The sequence below is a fragment of the Camelus bactrianus genome, chromosome 9, assembly GCF_048773025.1.
Source record: "Camelus bactrianus isolate YW-2024 breed Bactrian camel chromosome 9, ASM4877302v1, whole genome shotgun sequence".
NCBI lineage: Eukaryota > Metazoa > Chordata > Mammalia > Artiodactyla > Camelidae > Camelus > Camelus bactrianus.
Window position 1 is genome coordinate 70,117,108 of NC_133547.1, and position 6,000 is coordinate 70,123,107.

Consider the following 6,000-nt stretch of genomic DNA (forward strand, 5'->3'; position numbering starts at 1 on the left):
TGTCGTGCCCCAAGCTGTAGCCCAGTACCTAGTGCAGGGACTGGCATGCTGCAGAAACTCGGCATGTGTGGGCAGAGCAGGTTAATGATTGCAGAGCAGAGCCCGAGCCAGAGTCTGTGTTGTCAGTACCCCCTTCACATGAAGTAGGGGCATCACCCCACAGAAAATGCCCTTCAGCCATCTTACCCCTGAGAACTTTCTGGGGGTCTTTTCTGGGTGTGGCCTAGCCTCTCTCCACCTTCTCCCCATCCTCCCTTCTCTACTCTTTCCTGTCTCCTCCATCCTTCCTTCCAGGAGCAAATATTGCACCCCCAGCCCACACACATGCTCCATGCAAAGATCTGCCCCCGCCCCCCATGAGCTGGTCCCTTCTGACCTTTTTGCACATGGGCCCCAACCACCCCAATCCTACCCAGGTATTTTCCCAGAGATACTTCCTCCCCTGAGAGGAATTCTGGTAAGAGCTATGGAAAGAATTAAAATGTCACATCTTGCTTTTTATATAAAATAGAGGCAACAGTCCGTGTGTAATAGGAGAAAACATGACTAAATCTAAATGGTTAACAAAGATTATGGTTCAGCCATTCTTTGGACAACTAAGTAGCCACTTACGATGACAGTATACTCATATTACAGACAAAGAGCTAATTTCCTTAATATGTAAAGTGCTTTTATGGCTCAACAGGAAAGAGACCAACAACCCAATGGAAAAGTAGGCAAAGGACATGAATGGTTTATGGAAAAGAAGCTACAAGGAACCTTTAAATATTTGAAAAGATGCCCCAAATCATTCATAGGTCGGGAAGTGAAAGAAAAAAAGACACGATTATTTGTCTCCCAGATCCGCAAATATGGAAGTCTGATAACACGTGTTGGGGAGGGGTGGCAAGCTGGCTTCTTCACACATGGTACAACACTTTAGGGGGGTAATTTGCCAGATTTATCAAAGTTCAAACTGCATATTTTCCCCTTGACCTTGTAAATACACTCCTAAATGTTTTCCCTAAAGATTCATTCTCATGTAGGCAAAAACGATGCTTGAACAAGGATATTCCTTACAGCACTGACTGGGATAACAAGAGAAGGAAATAGCCTAAATGCCCAACAATAGTTAAATCAGTTATGGAACAACCATGCAGTAAGATGCTATGTAGCTGTTTAAAGAAAATGAAAAAAGGAAGATTTTCTTTTCTGTTTTGATGTGGACATATTTCCAAATTACAGTAAATTTTTTAAAAAAGAAAAAACCCCCACTATATACAGTATACTATCATTTGTGAGAAAGGAGGAAACATATATATATAGATATACGTTTTTATATATCTCTTCATGTTTGTTAAGGTCCACCTGGACAGTCTTTGGAAGGAGACATAAAAATCTGCTGACGTTTGTTGTGTTCAGGAAGGGTTATCAGGTGGCTGGGAGACAGGAGGGGGAGAGACTAATTTTTTGTTACGTACCTTTTTTTATGTTTCATACTATTTTACTGTACCAATGTATTAGCTACTAAAAAATAAAAATTTTAAAGTGACATAACATTTAATCTTCCTTTAACATACAGATTTGTAATTATTTAGTTTAAAAAATATAATTCCATTTTGGCTTTTATGTATGAGTCTGCTTAAAAAATAGAAATATATACACAGAGAAAAAAGACTAAAAGGAAGAAAACCAAACTGAGAACAGAGGTCATCTGAGTGTGAACTTAACGTTCCCTCTGGTTCACTGAAAGAATTCTCCTTTGCCAAATGTCAGAGGCATCCTAGCCAGAAGGGCTCTAAATGCTTTCTGGGAAATAGTCTTGTCTCTGGGGAGTTTATCAGAAGACTTCGGCCTGACTCACAGGATGGCACACATGTTCTATCCCAGAGAAACAGGATCGAAACAAGCAGGATAAATGAGTAAACTCATGTTTCCATAGGCCTCCCACCTTTTCATTCCAGGAAAACTACTGGTTTCCTTCCCTGTTCTACTAGGGAGAAAGGATGACTGCAGAGCAAGAAGGGTCTGGGTCAGAGGTGGCCAGAGTAACTAAGCTCACACCCGTCCCCACTCTCCAGATCCACAGAGAACTTGAGAATACTTAGAGCTTCCCAAAGGAGCAGAATGGGGGTTCCCACCAACTTCACCCAGCTCTCAAGGACCTCGGAAACCCCAGACGGAGTGTAGGTTACACAAGTATGCTTATTTTATAGGTAACAAGTCCCACATACAACCAAGTGCTTGCCTGCCTCACTGCTTCTGCCTGGTTTCAAGGTCCATGGATGGCAGAGATATGCTCTTCAGAGTGGTCTGAGGGACTAAAAGCCTTCAGTTCTCCAGAAAGCCTGCACCAATCACCAGACTGATAAATTTTTCAGACTTTTTTCTTCTCAACTCATCTGAGTGTTTGCTTAGTGCCAGCTAAGTTTCAGCCAAGGTAGACTTCGGGCTCCCAGCTAACACTCAAAAATAGATCCGGTAAAGAAAACCAGTAGTTCACAGCCTCAGATGCCTACAAAAAGTTTTTTTTTTTTTTTTTTTTTACAAAGTGTATGCACCTGTATTTGTCTGCTTAATGCTTAGTGCCATTCTGGGTGGGAAGCAGAGGAGAGATTCTGGGGTGGGAAATGAGTTTCCTAGCTTTGCTACAGCTGCAACAAAGAACTACAAACCGGGTAGATTAAAATGAGAGAAATATATTCTCTCATAGTTCTAAAGGCCACAAGTCTGAAATCAATATGTCAGCTGGCCATGCTCCTTCTGAAGCCCTAGGGATGGATCCTGCCTTGCCTATTCCGGCTTCTGGTGGTTGCAGGCAGTTCTTGGACTTTCTCTGCTTGTAAATGTCTCCTTCCAGTCTCTGCCTGTGTGTCACGTGGCTGCCTTCTCCCTGTGTCTCTATCTTCCTACACTGATCTCCTCTCTTATAAGGACACCAGTCATACTGAATTAAGGGCCTTACTCTAGGATGACCCCCATCTTAATTAATTACATCTGCTATGACCCTATTTCAAAATAGTCACATTCTGAGGCAGTGGGGTTAGGACTTCAACACACCTTTTTCAGGGACACAATTCAATCTGTAACAGATGGGGAAAGACATACTAAGTTGTTTTGCTGAATTTTGCTCAGAGGGGAGAGGGGTATAGGTGGTGGAGGGTGTAGGGAGACTGACTTGGCCCTACAAATATCCAGTCACCTCTGCATCTGGTCAAGGAATAAGGCTAAGCATGTTGTGAAACCCTTCCAAAGAACTTTCCCTTCTGCTTGTCTGCCTTCTTCAAGGACCCATCACTTCTCATGCTTGTGCGATATCTTGAGGTTAACTGTGCACAGGCATCCTCATTTCATCCAACCTGTGAAACACACTTTAAAGGATATATTATCATCCCCGTTTTACAGATGAGAAACAGGTTCTAAGAGATAAAATAGTCCAGGGTCACCAAGCAAATTCAAGGAGCAGAGAGCCCTGGTCTGTCTGCCTCCCACACTAAGTCCAGTCAAGCGGGTGCTGTGCTCTGGAGGCAAGGCAGGTGGGCACAATCACTGGCAGTTGGCACTATCGTTCAGTTAGTTTTAAGGAGAGTATGCTGGATGGGGAGGCTGGATGGACCATGAAATCATCAGAAGGTCTCTCCTTCTGTTCTGCAGAAAGAGACCAAGCCTAGTGCTTTTCTGGGTTTATTGCTTCTTACAGAGAAAGAAGGGCAAACCCCACCTACTGCTACCTCCAGGTTTGGGAGGCTGGGAAGTCCTGGTTTTCCAACTGCTTTTTAAGTCTGCAGAACCCCCAACCTTTTATTTATTTATTTTTATTCCCTGCCCCCAATCTTTTGAAAAGGAAATCTAAGAACCTCAACTTATAAAACAGATGCAAACAGTGCTGAAGGTGGGGGCCTCCCTGCACCTCCCCAAATGGTTATCCCTGAAAACTCCTGGTCCTGATCTCCTGGGTGAGAAAATGGCAGAAAATGACTTGGAAACGCAAAAGGCAAGTAACAAAATGATACCCATGTATTCACCTATTTACAAGGGTAAAACGTTCATCAGGAATAGTCTATGGAAATTTGACATTAAGTAACTATTGTTTAAATGTTTAAAGCTATGCTGATGGTATTGCGGTTATGTTTTTTTTAAAAGACTCCCTATCTTTTTTTTTTTTTAATGGAGATACTGGGGACTGAACCCAGGGACGTGTGCATTGTTATGCTAAGCACACACTCTGCCACTGAGCTTTACCCACCCACAAAAGACTCCTTATCTTTTAGTTCATTCTGAAATATTTCAGTTGAGATGCTGTGATGTCTGTCTGCTATTTGTTTCAAAATGAGTTGTGGTAGGAACCAAACTGGGCTGGTCCAGGATGATGACTGTTGAAGGTGAGTAGGGGTTACACGGGGCTTGGTTGCATCAAACCCGGCAAATTCATACAGTTCAGTCTAATTCTATTTCTTCTATTCTGGCATCTGTTTGGAATTGTCCATCATAAAAAGCTTTTTTTAAGCTAAAAAGTCTGAATTGTGTGCAATGAACAGCGAAACTTCCGTAATTCTATAAAAGGCAATTAAAAGTTGAAGTTTCAGGACGGGGCGTTGCGAGGGTGGGAAGGAGTAGGAGTGAAGGGGGACGTGACCGCGTCCCGAAACCCAACCCGGCTAACCCTGACTTGCTTTTCTCTGCGGCTAGGCTCGCAACTCATCCTCCAAACTCCGCAGGGTGGCAGGGCTGCCCGGCCACCGGCGCCCCATCTGCCCAACCGTTCATCAGTCCAGCCTCTGTCCTCCCGACCATCCAGTCAGCCAGCTACCTTAACCATCCTTCCAGCCAGCCACCAGGCCACCGGTAGGTCCTGCTCCAGAGCCCTCTGGCATCGCACTCCTCCACGCTCCGCGCGGCATCCGCACCCCGAACTTCCCCGCGCCGCTCGCCCCAGCCCGGTCCGCAGCCCTGAGAAGTGCTGGGCACTCACCGGCTGCGCTCCCAGCTTCGCCGCGCTGCTCACGAAACTGAAAGTAGGCGCCGAGAGCACCCAGGCGGCTGGTGCTGAGAGCCTGAGAGCTGCTGCCGGGAAATCACGTGGATTCTAGGTGCCCGGGCCGGGCGCCCGAGCGGACTGGGCGGGGGGAGGCACACCCGTTCCTGCAGGGCTCCCGCTCCCCGCGCCTCCTGGCGCTCAGCCACCTTTGCGAACGGCACCCAGAGACAGCCCCAAGGGTCGGGGGTGGGGGTGGGGCCGCTGGCCCCTTTCGTGGATGTGAAACCGAGGCAGAGGAGTGAGGGCTGAGTTCAACTCTCCCTGCCTCCCTGGAGACTAAGGAGAGATGGGACAGGATGGGAAGGAGGTGCTCGCAGTGCAGCAGGAGACTCACAACCCAGGGGTCCTGCCTCCTTTTCTGCGGTGCTCCCCAGGATGAAGGGAGGGGAGAAAAGACTAACAATAATTGGTCTTATTAGCTGAGCGCTTGGCCTTCTGGACGGTGCTAAGCACTATCTAAGAATTTATCTCATCTAATCCTCAAAATAACCCAACATACAGATGCAAATAAGCTCCCCATTATACAGATGAGCAAACAGACTCAGAGAGGGGAGAGGTAAAGGAACTTGCCACGAATCCACTACCCTTTCAAAGCTCTACTACAACCTCCCCGACTTTTTGCATTCCTCTGGGGACAGAAGCTCTCTTCCTCCTACAGAGGATACATCCATCCTAGTAAGAAGGTCATCCACCAACCTCCTTGTGGCATCCCTGCAGTAAAGCAGCTTTCACTCCCAGATCTTCTGCCCTCTTGCCTCCCAAGCCAGATGTGTGTGGGTGTGAGGGTACTGCAAGTAGTGGTCACAAGCACAACCATCCGTGTCAGACACCCTTGGGTTCGAGTCCTACGGCAGAAGAAAAGTTATCCCATTAGGCAGATGAAGAAGCTGAGATTGTCAAATGAGTTGCTGAAAGTCACACAGCAGTCATGAACAGAGCTGGCTCTTGAACCCAGTGTCCTTTCCACCCTGGAGATACCTGGC

At 46.4% G+C, this 6,000-nt stretch overlaps 1 protein-coding gene across 8 annotated transcripts in view; it reads right to left on the bottom strand.

Moving 5' to 3' along the window:
• Nucleotides 1–5,247, bottom strand: part of NLRC5 (NLR family CARD domain containing 5) — an 80,946-nt gene extending 75,699 nt beyond the window's left edge. For 4 of the 8 annotated variants that reach the window (XM_074370699.1, XM_074370696.1, XM_074370691.1 and 1 more), the window contains exon 1: nt 4,952–5,239. The gene's annotated coding sequence lies outside the window, so the exon portion shown is untranslated. The other 4 variants (XM_010967314.3, XM_074370693.1, XR_012509275.1 and 1 more) reach the window with 3 other exon arrangements.
• Between the last annotated feature and the right edge of the window lie 753 nt (nt 5,248–6,000).